Source organism: Protopterus annectens, chromosome 7.part0 (assembly GCF_019279795.1).
Source record: "Protopterus annectens isolate FY-2018-M chromosome 7.part0, PAN1.0, whole genome shotgun sequence".
In the NCBI taxonomy this organism is placed as follows: domain Eukaryota; kingdom Metazoa; phylum Chordata; order Ceratodontiformes; family Protopteridae; genus Protopterus; species Protopterus annectens.
In genome coordinates this window covers 1,510,432,333-1,510,454,887 of record NC_056739.1, presented here as the reverse complement: position 1 = coordinate 1,510,454,887, position 22,555 = coordinate 1,510,432,333, and positions in this window count along the sequence as shown.

Sequence of the window (22,555 nt, the reverse complement as noted above, 5' to 3'; positions counted from 1 at the left end):
GCACTTGTAAAAGTACTATCTACATCCATATTCAAACCCAGTGACATCTGCCTCCAACAACAATGTGTTAACATGTGCTACCACAGAGTCAGTTAAGTAGCACATGTATTTTATACAATCAATAGTAACTGTCACAGTTTAGCAAGGATTTCCATTTTTACTCCCCTGTGCTTGGTGCCCATATCACAACTGTCCTATCTTCCCCATTAATTGTGTATAAACATTATTGCACAATCCTCATAACTGTTGTATAAGGTATTATTGCTCAATGTTCATTTACTTTTTATAAACCATTACTGATCGATGGTATGCGTCGTGCACCATCGCTAAGCAAAGGTAATGTAAAAGCAGTTAACTCTATTACATATATATGGATTCAGAACCAGTACCATCTGGCCCCAAAAAGGAACATATGACTGCATTAAGTGAATTAATACCTGCAGCCAGAGAGTCAGTTAACTAGTAGGTGTATGCAACAGCTAAGTCTGCCATTTGCTATTCAGTCTCTAAAATACACCTGCTACTCAACTGAGTCTGTGGCACCATCTGTTAATGCATTAATCTATTTCTTTTTGGGGTCAGATTGTACTGGGTTCAAATCCAGGTGCATGTAATCCCCATTTCTTTTATTTAAAGCATAATTGTGTGATGGTGCACATTATGCACCAGCAAGAAGCAATGTGGAATGGCAGCAATATATGTAACTATAATTAAAAGTATTATAGAGACTTGGAAAAAGTACTACCTACACCCATAACCAAACCCAGTAACATCTGCCTCCAACAACAATGCATTAATATGTGCTGCCACAGAGTCAATTAATTAGCAGGTATATTTTAGAGATTCAGTACAATCTGGTTGACTTTAGCAACATGGCACAAGTTTGTGCACTGCCGAACTATGCGTAATCCTGATGGTCACTACGCTATCAAAATCTATATATCTATGTCGTATTACTGGTGTTTACTGTCCATTTCCTCTTTATGACATAAAAATACATGTGGAAACATTAACAACTAAAGGCCCTATTCTCACTACACAAAGTAATATGAAATGTTGTGTGATTTGCAATTCACATCAATCTGATAACATGCAGAAATACAACTAATAATCCATACGACTAAGAAGTGTTACATGCCAGGCTAAGGAAGGCATTGGCATGGACATTATCCACAGGAACATAGGTGACTTTCTACACACTTGAGCTTACCTGTGCAAGCAGTGCACAAACTGGAGCCACATTTCTAAAGTGTAATAGTTGGAATGGAGTCTATAAAATATACCTGCTAATTAACTGACTCTGTGACAACACATGTTCATGTACTCAGTGCAGGAACACATACATTTTTGGACTAGATTGTACTGGTTTTGAATACAGCTTTATCTAGCATATGTAACTGCTTTTTGCCGTTGCTGTGCATTGGTATATGATGCACAACATCATGCAATAAGTCCTTAAAGAAAAGAAATGGGGAAGATAGGAAAGTGGTGAAATGGGGAGCAAGCAGGGGGAAGAACAAAGTGAAAGGAGAACAGGAATGTTCCAGAGGGTAGTAGGAAAGAACCATAGCTATCCATTTCCTCAAAAGTAAAAAATATTCAAATGTTCAGAATATTATCTGAATTTGCACTGTCACCTCCAGAGAGAGAGTGGTTACCATAAAACTATCATGTTGCATAGCCAACTGGACCAAATCAAGTGTGTAAAAAACACATGTGAAATGGATAGTATGTATGGGACAGATTCTTTTTTTTGGGGGGGGGCAGGTTCCCCTTTTTTTGACAAGACACAGGGACAGTGAAAGACACAAGAGGTTGGTGAACACTATGGTTGGGATTAGTGTGGGGACATGGCAAACCCATGGATGTCAAGCTGAGTGACAGTGAGAATCACCACCTACTGGACTGTCATCACTGTCACCTCACTGCACTGATAGCTGTGGTGTCTGACATCTGTGTCCCCTTTTGTTATTAAGTGCAATGATGGGGAGCAGTATCTCAATCCAGAGTAGGCATGCACCAACTGTGAGGCATACAATCCTATGCACCAACCCTGGCAGTTAATTGTGGGTGATAAAATCACCACCTCTGCTACTGCTCCCAGAGAGAACCACTAGTCTATCCTGCGGGGCAGAACTAACTCAGGGTCCAGGTAGTGCAGGTGCAGCAGAAAGGGTGCTGCCCGGTTGCATCCCAGATGTGCTGGCCACAGTGCTGTAGCTGGTGGAGGGAGGGCAGGAGAATCCTGTGGAGCAGACCTACCCACTGTGCTGTGGGGAAGAAAAAAGACCAAAGGTAAGGGTTGGAGTGAGGCAAAAAAAGGAGAATATTAGCAACTTAATATGTGACATACAATGCATTGCTACAATTATTTGACTCTATTCTGTTACCTTTACTTTTAAGACTATCAATGTCTAACAAATCTTTTTTTTACTTTTAACACTACCCAGGTCATAACAAATGCACACTATACTAAAGACTGCAGCAATCAGTCCTTGATGAGTGCATATATTGCAGATATGGAAGCTCCAGTTATACAGCTTGCTGCTTACAGCAGACCATTTGTGCCACTGCTATAGAGGTTTGAATGTACCATAAAATATTGATGACAAATTAACACTATTGTATAGCTGTAAAGTGTGGTATATGAACCCACAACCTCTGACTACTGTCTAATACTGTAATGCTGGTTTGGCCTAGAGCCTAATGCATGCATATTTGTTGTTACAGTTGAGATATTTATGCTTACTGTAATACAACAGTATAAGATAACCCCCAAAAAATCTTAAACTTTTAATGTTGCAGTAACAGTGCTGTTCTGTTGCATACATACCACATGCTTCTCTCATCCATGCCAATCTAGTGGCATGGGTTTGCACATTCAGTTCTTGGTCTGTGATGGCTGCATAAAAAAACAGAACTGAATACCATTATGAATACCAGTCCTGACTATATTCAGCTTTTAACTCTTACAAGTAGTCTCTGTAATTGATACTTACACATCTGTGGGGTGCCCCCAGTCCAACATTCCTCGATCCAGTGTCCAAAGGTATCCCTCTTCCTCCTCTGAAGGTCACTGTAGTGATGTCTACATTGCTCACCAGTGTGGGTAATACTGGTAGCACTGGTCAAAGCCCAGGCAAGACTATTCCTTACCACTGACTTGTAATCCAAGCCATGATAGTCCCTCTGCAATAGTCTGGGGCCCATGTTTATTCACTAGGAGCCCAAAGAACACTTTGGACTCCTGGACACCCCATCTTTGAGCACAGAATCTCCACCCCCCTCCATGAACAGCCGCCATGCCTACCACAAATCAAGACTAATGTAGAATTATGTTTTCCAACCAATTATGGCTATAGCTCTTACAGGGATCACATGCGTTTTTGTTTTGTAACATTTGAAAATGTTGTGCATCTCTTACCATCAGGCTAACAGAGTACTCAAGGGTGTGCATTGCCGAGCAACGTGTTTCGTAATAATTGAATGCATCTGGTTTCTATCTGTGGCTGTCTGGGTCCTGCCAGGTACCTGGCTGGGCCATTAATCAAGTTTGCACACTGCTGCATATCTCACAAACCAGATGAGCATAGCCAAACCTGTTAGTGCCAAGCATCACATCCTGCAAACAATGGCCCCAACATAAAAAAAAAAAACAGGGGAGAAATACTTGAAATGAGTAAAATCAATCCACGACATACACAGTAGAAAATGTTAGTACACCTGGGATATATCTGCATAGGTCTGGATTTCAACTCTCACTCCAATGAACATTCAGAAAACAGGATGGGTGCCTTATCCCTCTTTGCCACACAAACAGCTTTGCAGCAAAAAACTGAAGTCATTCCTCACACAATCAAGTGCAACTCAATGTACACTAATATCAAAGCATAAACTATTTGTATATTGATTATATTTAGTATATTTTGATGTGGTACTCTTAGTGATCACACAACCTGTTATGATTATTACTTACAAATATACATCTCTATCTTATCTGTGTTTCAATCTCACCAGTACTCAAAGACATGCAGTGTGTAAGCCAGTCTGTATCATTGACCTTAAAATGCATGAGGATATTAACTGGGAAAAATATGATATGCAGTTGCCAACAACTAAAAGGTAGGTTGGATGACATAAACAAGTATAGACTGCTCTTTTGAAGGGGAGCAAAGCTGAGTTCCTGTTATGGCACATGCAAGGATGCACTTTTTTTTAGATGAGGGGAAGAGAGCTGAGTTACTGTTATAGCACAAACCAGAATGGACTGTTCTCTTTGGGGTGAGCAAGCGGGAATTACTGCTATGGTACAAACAAGGATATGTTGCTGTTGTTACCCTCCTTGTTTTTTATCTTGCCTGTTGTTTGATCTTTTGAGGATTGTGGTCAGAAACTACAATATGTGAGGCCTACTACTTGCTAATGGACACCTATAAGTCATCTCTGTTGTCACATGTTAAGGTAATTTCTGTACAAATATCCCACTTTTGACTTGCTTACTGTACCAAGTGATGAAATACAAGGTATGCCATTATATTATTAAAGAAGACATTCCAAGTTCATGACTTACCTTGTAAATTCAGCAGTTGCATAGTGTTAGTTCAGGGCTGACTTTGATGCAAGAAGTACAGAGCCAATACATGGGAAGTTAAAGGATCTGTGAGTTGCCTGGCATCAATTTTACTATGTGTATTTGAGTAGGAGGAAGGTTTTAGGTCCATAGGTGGTGAGCAAGTACGCTATGCATTGTCTCTTAGCCAGTGCAAAAATGCCTGTATGCCTAAACCAACAGCAGCTGGTAGCTCCCTATTCACCACAAATGCAAACAGTGGCAACAAATAAAATGTTTAAATTAAGGACACTAAAGAAAGGGAAAAGAAAATACTAAGATCAGAATATCACGGCATGACCTGTGATGTGCACCATACATTTGCACTTGAAAATCCTGTAAGAGACATGCCAGAAAGTAAGTATACACATTGCAGTTTCTTACTTCACAAGCCTCACAAGAGCATCCACTATAATGGTGTGACATTGTAAAGCTGTCATCTGTGAAACTTTCCAAGGCCAATATAAGTTAAACTTGCAATGACCAGTTAAACACCACAAATGCAGAATTACTAAGCAGTAAGTTAGCTATGCACCCTGAGCATCTGCTATAAAGACTTTGTCTCCCTGAATCCAAAATATAGAAAGCAGGGATATGGCACAGTTATCATCATTTGCTCAGGGTGTTGATGGTCATTACAGAGTAATGTTATAAAGTAATGATACACATTGCAATTTCTGACTTCACAACCCATACAACAGCATTCACTATAAAGTTGTGATATGTGGATGCTATCAACTCTCTAAATTTCCAAGGCAATATAAGTCACAGGTATAATGAACATTTATGCAACACCAGTGCAGATATAGTAAGCAGTAAGTTAGCTATGCATCCTGAGCACACAATACATATTTTGCATCCCTGAATCAGAAAGGTAGAACACAGGGCTATGGCACAGTTATCATCACTCACACAGGTTGTTGTGGGGATGGGGCAGAAAGCCTAGGCTGACATGAGAAGATGGTGATTGTATGAGTAAGAAGGAGAAGGCAGCAGACATTTGGACAAAAAAATGGGCAGTGAGACAAAATAAGTAATTACTGTGTGTGTTTGTAGGGGTCCTCCAGGTGATATTGGTTTGTGAGTGTGTGTATGAACACAGCCAAGCTAGGTGCTAGCTCTAAGTCATGGTGTGTTGGACATGTGTAAGCCATGCATGGTTAGGGTGGAAGTTCATCACTGCAGTCCCCAACCAAAAGAACTGGCTTTGTCAGGTATTGCACTGGCATGTTGATATCCAGGACCATATTCAGATTCAGTGCTGCTAACTGAATGTGACTGCTGTCTGCTGGACAAGCTCCTTCACAGGAACACCCAGGACCATGACCTCCATGACCTGTCATGTCTGGGTGTGGACAGCACACTCACTGTTGAAGCAGTGGAAGTACTGCCACTATGGGAGCATGATTGGAATGGCCATATTGGCTATCAGCAGATGTTGTGGCTGACCTTTGCCCATGAAGATGATATTCCCCTCCAGCATACATTCAATCAAATATGCTGACACCCCCAGGTTTATCACAGACAGCCCTCACTCCAATGTGTCATTCATCCAGTCCAGTGAATTATCAACATGGCAGAGGCAGTCACACATGTCAGCCTGAGCCGCATCCACAACCCTAAGCATTTGTCTGGAGCACCTATGCGAACATGCCTGCTTCTCCACGATGGCCTTAAACATATGTAGAGTGGCACAGAAAGTGACACCTGCACCAGGTGGAGGAGGGACAGCATGTCCCCTCCGAGCATCCCTATTAATCCTACTGTGTGGCACCTCATTCACACTTTGGCTACGGCCAGACTCAATGTCAATGAAGCCAGAGTAGCAACACTTCCCAGATCAATGTCCTTGCCCTCCACCTGTCCAATATATGTGGCTCAATGGACTGGGTAGGTGTAGGCCTACTGGCTGTGTGCAATGTAATTTCAGGGGATGGCAGTATGCCAACCTCTGTGTCAGATTCAACCTCTGCACCCCCTCACTGTACCTCAGGTTGGCCAACATCATCATCAAAGTCTACTGAGACACTGACATCAGGTGGCACAGGGTCCACAGTTCCACTGTCAGACTCACCTGTGATAAAAACAAGAAACACAGGAATACATTAATACTGGCACTACTATAGCGCAATATATGCTAACAAAGTAACCCTGTTGCCACTATTACAGACAGTTCAGCAATACACACAACAAGCCTGAGATCAATATCACACACTACAATATTTGTTTAAATTGATCAGCAGTACTGACATCAAACTAATTGGCTTACCAGGTGCAGAAGGCCAGTATTCCTGGAGGCCTGATGGTCCTGAAAGAAGTTAAGCAAGAGTTAAGGCAACAACATCACAATGAACAGTAACACAGAGTTTAATACATTTTCCCCTTTACAGCTGCAGTAAACAGTTGTTTAAACAAAAATGTGGCTGAAAACTCCAAGCTAAGCTTATACCTGTAGCAATCTTCAATCCCCCACCAATCAAATCAATACATGTGACACAGATTTAACTTATTCATTTAAGTTTTTTAACAATACAACAGTATTCAACTATTTAGGTAACAAGGCCTACCTGGAAGCTCCTCCTGGGTTGTGGTTGGTATCTCCAAATCTCTGGCTCCTACATCTACTGCTTGTGATATGGCAGTGTCCTGGTAGCTGTCTGTGTCCCTTAGGTTTGTTAGGAACTGCTGTCTAGGGAGTCAGTGGTGGTTCCCTCGGAGGGTCTTTACCTGTAACCAAGAGGTCATGGCCTACTGCAGCTTCTCACCTACTTACAGAGGTGATTATATCAGTTGCCCTGCGGTGCACCTGATCATAGCTTCATCCATGGCCACCCACGGAGTTGAATCTGTAACAATTTGTTGCCATGTTTGAAGACAAAAGTACATCTTTTGCCTTCCCCTGTGAAGTAGGAATTCACCATGTTGCTGTAAACCATCAATGATAACCTTTTTTTGGCAACTGTAAATTATCTTTTGCACGGATTGAGGCATCTCCCTGCCATTATTGTAGGTGTTATATAAAACAAAAACAGACATATAATACATATAAGCATCACATAACAACAAAATAAGTGTTTACAGATGCAACATAAAAGGTAGCCAGTCACTATTACCTACTGGAGAAACAAACAGTCTGTGCTATACTAACAGACGGGATGGAAAACAGGGAGAGTAAGACGAACAACATGTCCTTGTTAGTGCCATAAGAGTAACTCACCTTAGCTCCCACCTCCACAAAACAGGCAAATGACCATTTTTCCTAACAAAACATCTTTAAAATGCTAAAAGTGCTGTCAAAGTACTTGTTCCTGAAACATTTGTACATATTTCTCATACAGCATTCCATTCCATGCATTTACATGTTTTGCCAATCATGTGAAAATCTGGAAAGGCTTGACAAACATGACCATGCCATCAGTACACTTCAAAGTAATGCATACAGATAACATTGTAAAAGCCTGTGCTTTACATTATTGTTAAATACATTACAGCATATGCAGTATGTAGGTGACAAAATGGAAACATACCTTATTAGATGCAGTACTCATCTGTACAGATATTCTGGAATAAAAACTTGTAATCACTGTTCTAAATGTGTAGAATTCTCTTCAACATCAGCTTTCTTAGCTACAGGGTGACCTTTTTATATGGTGTACATTAATAATGGATTGCAGCTGTGGATGATTACTGTTTAGGAGATGAATTCACAAAAACACTGCAGGCTGACTTACTGCCACTGGGTGGGTCAGCTTAGATCTAGAAAGTGTCTCTAGACAGCCCACAGGCTTTTCTCATCAGCATAACACAGATGCTACAAAACATGCCATGATGTTTGTGCATATATTAAAAGCCATGTCACTGCAACCTGTCTGGTATAGGTTGAAGTTATATCTGCCTGGCCTCCAACCCACTGTCTGACCATGCCCTGGTGGGATTATTGCATATCCATAACTATCATATAGCTGGTAAGATCTGCAGAGTCTGTTGAGACCAGACTAAGTTTCCCACATGCTGGTGCAAAATACTCTCTGTAATCTCAAGCAACAGCTCTCTTTCTCTCTCTCTCTCTCTCTCACACACACACACACACACACACACACACACACACACACACACACACACACACACACACACACACAGTTGACTGCAGTGAGAACAGAATCCCTGCCTAAGTACACAGACTACAGATCACAGCACTTAACACATGCACCACAGATCAAGTCTGACTTGGAGTGTGTCAAACAAGAGTTTATAGCTGATGATCTCAGCAGTGTCTGTTAAGTACAAGGTAATGGTGTCTCACATGCTGGTGTAACATGTTGTCTGTAATGTCAAGCAACAGCTCACACACACACACACACACACACACACACACACACACACACACACACACACACACACACTTGACTGCAGTGAGAATAGAACCCATTCCAAAGTACACAGACTACAGAACAGAGCACTTAACACAAGCACCACAGAACAAGTTTGAGTTACACAGGAGTGCAAGTGAACTTATAGTAGATGACATCATCAGGCCATGTGGGAGACAAGAGGTTGGAAGGCCTGTGTGAAAGGGATGTGTAGGCATGAGAAACTATCAAAATACTGGCCATCCATGCCATTGGAGATGTAACTGTAGGATACCATGTCTACTCTGCTGACTAGACACACACACACACACACACACACACACACACACACACACACACACACACACACACACACACACACACACACACACACACACACACACACACACACACACACACACACACACACACACACACACACACACACACACATCCAGTTGACAGAAGTAAAAACAACTAAGTGCACAAACTACAGAACACAGTACATAATGCATGCATCACAGCAGAGGTCTGATTTATATATGAGTGCAGGTGAATTTATAGTGATGACATCAGCAGGCCATGTGGGAGACAAGAGGTTGAAAGGCCTGTATAAAAGTGATGTGTATGCATGAAAAACTATCAAAAACTGGCCATTGATGCCATTGGAGATGTAACTGTAGGATAACACGTCTACTATGCTGACTAGACACACACACACACACACACACACACACACACACACACACATGAATGAAGTGAGAACAGAGTGCCTACCTATCTAATTGGACAGCCTACAGGCCACAGTACTTAATGCAGGCACCATGACACAAGTCTGATTTATACAGAAGTGAAGATCAACTTATAGTATATGACATCAGCAGGCAATGTTAGGAACAACAGCTTGGGAAGTCTGTATCGGCATATAGATTCATAGCATCATACAAGGCTACTAGCCTAATAGCACTAGGCTGTTTAGAAGTCTAGCTGTGTAATAATACAAGTACCCTTACTGAACATAGCTGAATGTTTGGGTTTAGCAGAGCAAGTTTGTGAGCACCACCAACTTTCCCTATCCATGAGTGAGTATATAACATTATATAGCACACTTTGGAGTTTGGTTGATATGCATGGAAAAAGTAATGAGACCCCAGGGTTGTAGTACATGTTGAGGGGAGCCAACACATGCATGTATTGAAAATATATGACATATAGTTACATTGGTCCCTTAGTCTGGAGTGTTTACACATGTATTATTATATCATACTAAGGATATGGACAATAAACACCAATAACAAAGCATCGTGCATATACAGTTCCATAGCGTAGCAAGCAGTGGATTTGCAGGATGCTTAACAAAGTGTACGTGCATGCGATATACACTAGTTTGCACATAGGTAAGCAATGTACAAACATGAGCTGCATTGCTACCGTCTGACAGTTAGTATTATCTAACATATTTCTACTAGATATTAGTATCTCATTTCTGTGATAGCAAGCAGAGCACAACAGTGGCAAGCAATGCAATTTCAGGGCTACTGCATGTACAAGTAGCTGTGTATGTGTCCTCGGCAAAACTGAAGGCCATGCTGGTTCAGATAGGAAAATATATGTACAGGATTCTAGAACACAGTATACCTGCAGTCATACATTTGACCACAAATGTTATAATACATAGATTATTACATCAATAAAACTAATAATGTGTGGAATTTGCTGTTTTTGAACCTAGGCCCACATATATGGCAGTCCCACAGTTACACCTGTTGCCACAAGATAGTTGAGGAAACAGTTGTCTGTGTTGCACTTCTTTGCTGTAACCTGCAATGTCACAGCAGTAAAACAAAAGCTGCACACTCTGTACTAGAACCCAGTACCATTCTTTACTCCAGGCCAGATTTTCGCAATGACCAAGAGCATTAATTGAATGTATCCTGTTTCTATTTCTGGCTGTCTACTTCCTAGGTGGTCCAGTTTTTCTTGTGTCCACAGTGCTGCACTTCACACAAACCACATAAACACAGCCAAACCTGAATTTATTTGTTCTCCAGTTCTACTGTTTGCGCTATGCTGTGCATTGCAAAAAAGTGGAATTAAATACAGGAAAAGTAGAAAAAAGTTGACATATGGGAAATGAGCAAGAGCAATGTATAAATTAACAGTAGAAAATGATAGTCCGCATGAGATATTACTACAGAGTTCAGAATTTGAACTCTCATACCAATGCAGCTTCAGAAAACAGGATGGATGCCTTATTCTTCTTTGCCACCCAAACAGCTTTGCAGCAGAGAACTGAAGTCATTCTTCACACAACCAAGTGCATCAGAATGTACACTGCTATAAAACCATCAGCTGTGATTTGTACATTTCATTCTTTTTATTATAGTTGGACGTAGTGCACTTGCAAATGTACAGCTCTGTCTTACATGTCTGTGTTTCTTGGTACTTTATCAGTTATCTGACAAGTAGTGAGAGACATGCAGTTTGTAAGCCATTCCATATCATTGGTCTTAAAATGTGTGGGGATATTAACTGCTGGCCAGGTTGGATGGCGCAAACAGGCATATAGTGTTCTTTTGGGGGAACTAAGCTCAGTTACTGTTATGGCACAAGCAAGGGTACAGTACTCTTTTGGGTGGAGGAACAAAGCTCAGTTACTGTTATGTCACAAACAAGCATAGCCTGTTCTTTTGTAAGGGAGAAAAGGTGCTACTGCTATGGCACAAACAAGGATATGATGCCCTTGTTACTGTCCTTGTTCAGCATCCTGCCTGTTTGATCTTGGAAAGGGTTGTGAAGTCAGAAACTGCAATGTGTATCATTATTTTCTAGCTTCTCTCTAATGATTTACCAGTACAAAGGTATGGTGCTAAACTTAGGCCATGCAGTGATCATCAGTATTCTTGAGAGGTATGACTGTGTGAATCTTTGATGCCCAAAGCCTACTACTTACTAATGGGCACCTATAAGTCAAATAAGTCTCTGCTGTCACATGTTAAAGCACATTTTGTACAAAACCACCACTATTTACTTGATTACTGTACCAAGTTATAAAATGCAAGAATATGCCATAATATTATTCAAGAATACAGTCTAGGTTTAGGTTTGATGATTTACCTTACAAATGCAGCAGTTGACACAATTTTAGTTCAGGGCTGAATCTCTCTGATGCAAGCAGGATACAGCCAATACATGAGGAGGTAAAGGTTGTGTGATCTGCCTGGCATCAATTTTAGTATATGTATATGAGTAGGAGAAAGGTATTAGACACCTAGGTTGTCAGTGAATGTGTTAAACATTGTCTCTTATTCAAAAACAAGGTCATACTGAGCACATCTACATCTGCTTCCAAGCACAGCAGCTGGTGGTTCCCTTCCAAGTTCTCTTCTGCCTGTGGCTGTTGTGACTTTGGTATTGGTGGGAGGATGTGTGTCCCTTCCCTTGGTGATCCTGCTGCAGCTGTTCCTGCAAGATCAGATTATGTAGCATAGCACATACTGTTAAGACTTGTGTACATGTGCTTGGATTATACTGCAGGGCTCCACCAGATGAATCTAGGCACCAGAACCGTGACTTCAACAGCCCAAACACACACACATACCATAATGTTTCTGGTTTGAGCATGTGCCTCATTATGGTGTTCTTCCATAGCTGTTTGTGTGCTTCTGATGGGTGTCATCAGCCATGGTTCCAATGCATAGCCAGCATCCCCCAGTAAAATGCCCTGTGGGATGTTACCCCTAGCAAACATCTGCTATAGCTGCGATGTGTGCCAGATATATGAGTCATGATAACTGCCAGGGTTGCCAGCACACACATTCAAAATAATTCCCTGGGAATTACACACAACTTGGCAATTGATGGCATGGTACCCCTTATGGTTAATGTAGTTTCTACCCTGCTCACCAGGCGGTGCCTTAATGTAAACATGAGTGCAATCTATGGCACCCAGTACTTCAGGGTAGTGTGCTACACAGTAGAACTGTTGCATGTTGCTGGCCCTGTCCTCAGAACTATGAGGAAAACATATGTGCTCACTGACATGTATGAGCATAGTATCCAGGAATTGGTGGAGGACCCTGGATGCTGATGCCTGTGACGCACCCATCATGTCCCCAGATGACCTTTCAAAAGTACCTGTAGCTAAGATTCTAAGGACTACACATACCTACGTTTCGACTTGGATGGGTTCCCCTCAGTTTGCTCTGGCTCTGAGTTGAGGGTGATAGAGTTCACAGTTCTTGTAATATGTCCCTGTCAACCCTGTAACACTGTGCAATCTCCAGGTCATGTTGCATCTAATAACTTACTCTGGTCCTGAACACTCTTCTTCTCAGCCTAGGCCTATTGTCACCAGCACCAGCAGCATTGGCTTCAACCTCTGACTAGCACATACATATGGAGCAAAGCTGCAGCAGCCCCTAGCATTATGTCAATTTAAAGTTTTGTTGTCTCTACTCCAATAGTATTGAAGTATTCAGGAAAACCAGAATGGACACTACATGGATACTTTATAGCTTGTTGAATAGCTCCACCATGTTGGCTTGGTTCATTAAAATACAGTTTACCTGCTTATGCTGTAATTACCATCTATTAAACACAGCTACTGTTTGCTCATTAGTACATTATGCGCACCTTTGTGCACCTCAGTGCAACTCCATGCACTTTTGTGCAAATAAGATAAGTACAGGCAAAATCGATATTACTTTCCTTTGTTCCTGTGATATTAGTTTGATATATATCTGCACAGAGGAGTACAGTTTTGGATAAAATTTGACTGTATTTCATCAGCTACATCCTGCATATGGTTACATGATAGTATGAATAGTCTGTTTCATGGGGTTTACACTTTTAGCTGACTACATTACTTACCAGTATGTTCTTCGTTTGGAGGTGGGGGAGCAGATATGCGTGTATGTCATGGCACTTAAAAAGGATTGTTGCTACTGTTGCTCTACTTTTGTAGCAACCACCCTTTCTAATAATGATGTGTCTGCTCTTACATGTTAAGGCCAGGGCTGTACAAATCTAAGAACTTTTATTAACTCTTGTTTCCATGTAGACTCCTTTTCATGGCTATATTCTGAAAGTTTTCAAATACACGAGCAACACAAACATGGAGTCTACACAGTTGCTTGTTGAATCTCTCCATGGTGTTGGTTTGCTTCATTAGCATACAATTCAGCCACTTATGTGGTGATTAACATTCCACGGACGTTACTGTGTTTGCGCATGAGAGTGTCCCACTACACAGAGTTTATTGAATCTAAAAATATTTATGGCGGTGTAAGCATCATGCTGCAACAAACACATCATGAAAAATGACCATACAGGCTTTATCGAATGCCCCTGAGAATCTATGATAAAGTCTAAAAATTTACTTGCAATATCATCAGCCCCTAAGAAGATTCAGCTGCTACTCATGCAACTGTGTTATCTCCCACCTTCAAAAGTATAAAGGTCTGGAAGATCCAGTAGAGCCAAATATAATGGGAAATTTAAAAACAAGGAAACAGAAAACAGAATCAAACTGAGCAGGTAAAAGCTGGTTCAATAACAAATTCAAAAGCAGCAAGTAAATGAAAAGAACCAGCTAACACAGCACTGTATAAAACACTTGTTTAATCTAAAAAATAAAAACAGTAAAAAGTACATAATAGATGAGTGCTTTCACACCAAATGTGCTTCAGCAGATCTAAAAACAAAACAAACTAACAAGTATTGCTTAAATAGTCAGGAAAGTTGAAAATCACCTGGTGACCTCAGCAAGGGTCTTAAAGTTATATGCTCATTTAATCCTTTGCCTTTGTCAGATTGTAAAATTAACAGCCATTTAACTTCTAAGCAATAATTGCAAAACTAAAAATTTAAAAGAGTGTTCAATGCCAGTGTTACAAATATGCTTATGTAAAGCATTCCTACTATCACATCTGCTTATTTCATATAAGTGTTCCCTGATGTGATTCTTCAACATTTGATTCATCTTACCAACACAGTAACATCCACATTGATCACAAAAAGACAAATAGCCCAGGTTGTTACTAGTGCAGTCAGCATAGAAATTGAATTTAAAAAGGTATCATCAGTTTGAATGTACTTGCACGTTACATAATCTGCATGGATTTGTTCCTTTCCTAACTGAAATACAGGGTCTGTTGCTAACTAAAGGTTTGTAGCCATGATGGTACACCAATATAAATAGGGTCTACAAAAAAAAAAAAAAAAATACAAACTAGGGTCTGAAACTAAGAACAATTGCAAATCCTTTCTTAATTACCCAGCGATGCTCTGAACTAACCCAACGTGTCTCCATTCAATTTGACCCTAAAGACATAGCTAATATCTTTATAGATAAATTTAATACTAACTTTATTTTATAAACAATCATTAACATTTCAAAATTTCTCAAGTTTCTTGCACCCCTCTAGATTTCTAAGGAACATTTTCTAACTTTCCCCTCAAAAGCTAAAAACACCACTTCCACAAATGCAGACAATTTATCTGAATGCCTAATAAGTCGTGCCAAGCATGTGTCTTCAAAGAACTTCTCACATACTTATTTAATTTAATCATAGCCAGGTGGTATGTGGCCAAAACTTGGAGAATGTCTGTTGCAATCGCCTTTCACAAGGAGGCCCTTCCACAGACCTAGGTACTTGTAGACATATCAACATAACTAGCATACTTTGCAATGCAATGGTCCACATTGTATATGATTTCATAAACTAAGATATCAAAAACCTTATAAAACTAGACCCTCAACAGTTTGAATTTGTCAAGTGTAAGTTATGTTGTCTTAATTTAGTAAAGTTTTTTTGAACAGGTGACATAGGCAAGGTATTCTGGTCATTTAGTCCACATAGCATTTCAAGATCTGGCCAAGGCTTTTGTCAGTTCCCCTTATGCTGATATTTTAAATAAGCTAAAAGACCAAAATGTTGACCCTGCAATGGTAAGTTGGATAACAAACTGTCTGGCAAACAGATCCGACATTGTTAGGGTGGGAGATACTGCCTAATAATATACCAGAAAGCTGACTAATGGCATGCCTCAGGGCTTTGTGCTATGAACCCTTTTCTGGCATATTTGCCGTCAACTTATGAACTGGAAATTAAGACCTATACCCAACTAAATATGCTTATAGCTCTAAGATGGACTTCATTGTTTGCTCACCTCTGGATATGGAATATTCACAGTTAAGTGCTGATCCTTGCAAATCAATTCTGCACAGGAAAATGGCTACATTTAAATGGAAAATAGTGCAGCATTGTCACATTTAATAAATGAACCCCATCTACAACTCACGACATACCCAACATCCACTTCCCAACATTCATAATAGTCAGGGACCTTGCATTCCTCTCCTTTGACCACCATGTAATTTCAGTAGATAGAAAATCCCTGCATTTATCCTAACCAATATCTAAAGCCATTTTATCTAGTTCAAAAACATTATCATCCAACTGTATTCATCTCTAATTAGACCATTTATGGAGTACAATGCTCCTTTTGCCATGTACCTAACCAGACATATCACTCAGCTAGAAAGACCCCAGAGGTTTCTACCTACAATATTACCGGTATAAACACCCTTAGCTACCATTACAAGCCTAGTGCCCTGACCCAATACTCTGTCTCTTACAAACTCCTACGTGTAGATCTATGTTTTATATTCTGTGTTATTAAGAAATGAGCCTTCCTTCGTCTATAGCCCTTCCATGAGACAGACCCACAAACACTCAGACAAAGGACTTAAATCTCAACCAACATATAAATATTAATGTTGGAGGAACAGATATATTACTAAGCGCATAGCCCATCTCTGAAACAAATTTCCTTTATACATTAAGCGTATGTGTGTGTGCCTTCTGTGGAAGGTTGGGCACTGGGCTGGCAACTTGATACTGTAAAACTCCACTGCCAATCATGAGCGGACAGGTGATCCGCTGTGGTGACCCCTAACTGGGAAAAGCCGCAAGAGGAAGAAGATTAAACAGAGATACATTCGCATCCTACAATTATGGGCCTTGACAGTTCAACCAGCATTGGTAAATCCATTACTGGCCTGACCTGTTAGGTACTTCTTGAACAGGGAAGAACATCTTGGGAGTAGATACTGACAAGGAATAAATGGTGTCCAGACTTATTTGTGTTTTAATTCCTTTGATTCTATGTTCATATGATGGTATGAACTCTCCCCTTCACTGCCTGTAACTCATTATGCTGACCCCCTCTTATATCCCTTCAGTACAATCTTCATTTCTTCACTCTCACCTTCCTAGCTATTTCCATTATCTGAGTCCTATTCTCCCACCTTTCTATCCTTCCCTCTATGTTTTCTATTATACTAGCAAATTTATTAATTAGCATTTAGGAAATCAAACAATTGTGAATATGGTACGTCTAAAAGTCCCTCATCACTTTTGGAAGGGAACTTTACTTCCATGTGAATTTAAGTTTTGCATTTTACTGTAACTTACTTGTTTCACTCATGCACAAATGAAAAAAAAATGTCATTGGCTTATTTGTCAAGAATGCTGTACACATACACCTTCCATCAACCTATTTATGTCTACTCTTCAACATGTCAAACATGTCATTCTTATTCCTTAATCTATCAATGTTACCCTCAAGAATAAAAAAATGATGGAATCTTAAACCATGCTCACGGTCATCTGGTTTCCTACTGAACCATTTTCTTGAACTTACGTTGCTTCATTCTTACAACCATCCCCAGTGCCTCATGTCCATTGCCACATCTGCAGGTCACTTCAATGTGCCCACTGACTATTACATTCCATTGCCTTGAAATCTATGAACATCATAGATTAAGGAATGTAGGACTATTTAGTAGTTGGCACAGATGGTTAAGGCTGTGAGATGTAGTTCCTATGGTACAGGGTTTGATGCTGTCAGCCCTCATCTGCCTACTGTGTTACTTGAACCAGATCACTTTGTCTAACATCGTTCCCTGCTCGCTTTTGAAAAGGGATTTTGTTTTCAGTGGGCCTACCCAGTTAACAAATGGGGTATTTAATTTTTATTATTATTATTATTAGTAGTACAGATTTGCAACCAGGGATGATGTGGAACATTAGGGCATCCTGGGAAGTTATCTTGTTATACAAATGTACTATGTTAACTGCAGTTAATAGCTTTTACTTTATTATTGTGCTTCTGTGCCCTTTTTCTAATATATTGAAAAAATATGTATACTTCCAACTTTATTATTATATCAGGACCAATAATTTGTTGTCTTTCATCATGAAATTTATTTTCCCCATGAAACTGATACACCTCTCCTTTATATACTCAAATATATACACACATGCACACACACACACACACACACACACACACACACACACACATATATATATATATATATATATATATATATATATATATATATATATATATATTATAGATAGATATATAGAGATATATAGATATTTGTATAGTGAGAGAGAAAGTGTGTGTGTGTGTGTGTGTGTGTGTGTGTGTGTGCGTGTGTGTGTGTGTGTGTTATTATCAATTTCAACAATTGGCTTAAGTACTGGTGTCATTCAAAGGGGATCCAATGCCTGTCAGCTTGGGATGATAGGATATTGGCAAAGGCTCTTGCTACCCCATAGTGCCTTTTTAGGCAAGGCTCAAAAGACAAACCCACCTCCATAGGTATCACAAGGGATAAGAAACTGAGAGTAATGCTACTCAACGCCAGAAGTCTAAACCTCAAGATGCGAAACTCTCCTTAGCATGCAGAACATCGATATCTGTGCAGTAACAGAAACCTGGTTCAGGGCTCGAGAGCACCCCAGCACTACCAGGTTAGATATTCATCAAAGATACCCACACCTCCAGGTTGGTGCATCAGAGACTATCCATGTGCAACTAACAGTGGGTAAATTATAGCCTGCTACAGACCACCCTCCCAAACCCAGGAACCCCACTCGGCCTTCCTGAAAACACTGGAAAATATGAAGGTCTCTCCAAACACCATTATATTGGGCGACTTCAACTACCCAAACATAGACTGGGAGCATTACTCTAGCTCCAACACCCTAGCCCAAAGGTTCCTTGAATTTATAAACAAGAGGGGAAAACATACTGGACCTGATCATCACCAACATGGGGACTCTATGCTCCAGACCAGAAGTGTATCCCTCACTGGTAAGATCAGACCATAAACTAATCTCACTGGATATTCACATCCCGACCCCACCCCCTGCCCAGAAAACCACAGTGAAAACCTTCTCTAAAGCAAATTTCACACTCCTCAAAACTGAGGTGCAATCCTTCAAAGCCCCCGGGCCTGTGGAAAATACGGCCCAGACCGCAGAATCCTTTATAAACACATTCTATGAACACCTTCAGGAATGCATGGATCATGCGATCCCAAATAAAACCAAGACCCAATCCTCCAAAGGCAGACGTCCTGTCTGGTGGACCCCAGCCATAAACAAACTATACAATAGAAGGAGGAAGCTACTAAATGATAGAGCAAAATCCCAAAGGCATCACTGATCAGTATTAGCAAAAAACTACGGGCACACATAAAATTGTCGAAGGCCAGCGAGAGAAAAATTGCACAGGACACTAAGGATAATCACAAGGCTTTCTTTAGTTATGTTAGGAACCTGGGTGGTAATTCCCAGATATGCTCAGAATTAGTCCAAAATGACAAAAGAACCCACAGACATTGCCAACATCCTAGCTGACCGTTTCAGTCCCCACCAAAAGGGCAAATATCTATCCCAGCAGAGTGCTGCCCCTGACATCTCAGATGCTCAGGTAAGAGCCGCCTCCAAAGCAAAACACAGCATCAATGGGACCAGACAGTGTCTACATGAGCTCCAAGAAGAGCTAAACCCAAACATAAAACTACTGTTCAATCTCAGCCTTACTACAGGATATGTGCCCAAGCAACAGTGGTCCCTCTCCATAAAGGTGGTGCCTCAACGGATCCTGGAAACTATTGCCCCATAAGCCTGACTAGCTTGGTCTGCAAAGCTATGGAAAGGATCATCATGGACCTCATAAATAAAGATATTGGGGACCTACAAACACTGGATCCTACCCAGTTCGGCTTTGTTAAGGGCAGATCCTGCCTCTTAAACTTGGTTGATTTCTTTGAAACAGTCACCAAGGCCATTGTAAGGTGGTCCACACAGCCTACCTGGGCATTATAGATAAGCTCACCAGCTTAAATATAAACCCCTATGTCACTAGATGGATTGCAAATTGGCTCAAGGACAGAACCCACATGGCTAGAATTGCTGGAGCCATGTCAGACTCCAAACCAGTTACAAGTGGTGTCCCACAAGGCTCAGTCCTGGGACCTCTGGAGGTACAGGCCAACACGGAAGGACTGTGGCTGACCAAGTTCGCAGATGACTGCAAACTCACAAGCATCCACCAAAAGGGACTCATAGAAACAGACAACTGATGCCAGAGCCATGGCCTCAAGCTAAATGCCAGTGTATAGTCATCCTTTGGCAAAAACAAATTACCACATAGGTGGTAATCCATTAAGTACGGAAGAAGTAATTAGGGACCTGGGGACCCAAGATGATAGCAATCTCTCATTTGACAACCACATGGCCAAAGTGGTTAGAAAAACATTTTATATAGCCCACCTAATCATGAAGGGATTCACATCTAGATCAGGGACGCCATCTTTACTCATCCCTCATCTGGCCCATAATTGAGTACAATACCCTTTTGGGATGTACCTTACCAGACACCTGCAGCAACTGGAAAGACCCCAAAAGTACCTCACCAAGAGGATCAAAGGGCTCAAACAGATGCCTTATGTTTCCCGGTTAAAAAAATTCCAGCTCTACTCAGTGGCATACCGCCTGCTCAGAGGCAAATTAATGGACATGCTGCACCTCAGAAAATCCAAATCCCATCAAGCTCTTGAACCTCAGCACTGAAATAAATAGGACATGCTGGAGGGACAGATTCATAACCCAGAGGCTCCCTTCACTCTGGAATAAAATCCCAGTCCAGGTTAGGCAGAGTCCCTCATTGACTCTCTTCAAGAGGAATCTTGATGAGTGGATGGGGTATCACTTCTGTGTCACTGTTAGACAAAGGCACAGTATACTAACGGCATACAAAATAAATTTAAAATGGGTGGCGAAAGCCAAACACATTCTGGCTAGGCTTATAAATGCCCTAGGGCAGATAGCCTAGTATGAACCTATGAACCTATAAACATATACCACCCACACTTTAACTCACCATTTAAACCTATTCTTAGATGGTAATACTCTGTTTAAAGATGTTTAACAGAAAATGGAGAACTATTGTACATGCTGCTGGTTTAATGGTGATAAAGCAGATTATAGGTATATGGTGTGGGACTGTCCTACTGCAAGAGCAATGTGGGACATACTAATTGTTGTGGTTCATTGGACAACAAGAATACCCCTACTGAATGAGAGTAATATAGGTTTCTGGTCATTAGTTATACCCACATCAGATAAATTGGATTTATACAATTATCAGGGATTGTTATTTTTGGATAACAATTGTTTCATTAACTATTTGTTTAAAGTTTGAAAAATACACCATATAGAATGGCAAACCCAAATAACTAAAACTATAGTAAAAAAAAAAAAAAAACATTAACACAATCCCAATAGGAGTTAAGAATGTTAAAAAGATGGTCTATATTCTTGCAAACAATTTATAATCCATCTTCTATGCACCTCTAAAGAGGAGAATAAAGTGATTTCTAGAGACCCCATAAGGAAGATACTTAATGAAAATGCACATGTGAGAAAGAAGTACAAAGACTGACAAAGTTCATGTTATGTTTTCCTTTTATATAATATAATGTCAATCAAAAGATAATTATGTGTCATCAGAATGATTAACAAGCTATTTGGCATGATTGTTAAACAAGTTGCTACAAGTTCTGTATTATACAAATATATAACCAGCTGTGGTAGACAGGGGGCTGAGGTGTGTTTTATGGGGATCAGTTGTATGTAGTAGAGGTTCTGGTAAACCATACAATTGATATGGAACTGAGAACATAACTCTTGATGTTCTGTACAATGGCTTTATAAATTCTGTAATAAAGATGATAGCTTTGAAAAAATAATAGAATTTCTTGTATAAAGCAGACACACTAAACTATGGGTCTCAGGCTGTTACTCTCTAATGAATGGGTAGGAATATTGAATAAAGTGGCTTGCTATACCTGCTCTTGCACACCTTGCTTTACAGGTACCTCCTTAGCACAAGTCAAGCCATATACAACCAGACAAGGAGGATCATAATGTGGTGTCTACATATCAAAATAATGGAATCAGTTTAATACCACCCTCCTAACACATCAGAACCTGTCACTGAGCAAGGCTCTAATGAGCAAGTGATATTGTAGCTGTGAAATTAATTGACCTAGTTAAGTAATCATAAGCTTCCTGATGCTCTTCCAATTTCTGCGTGCTGATTTTGTAGAACATGCACTTCTCCCTTATTAACGCAGTCTCCCCTTCTCAAGTTTATTTCTTTGAATTCATTATTATGGAGCCTATTCTGTATCCACTCACTTCCCTTCTCCTCAGACTCATCATATAAA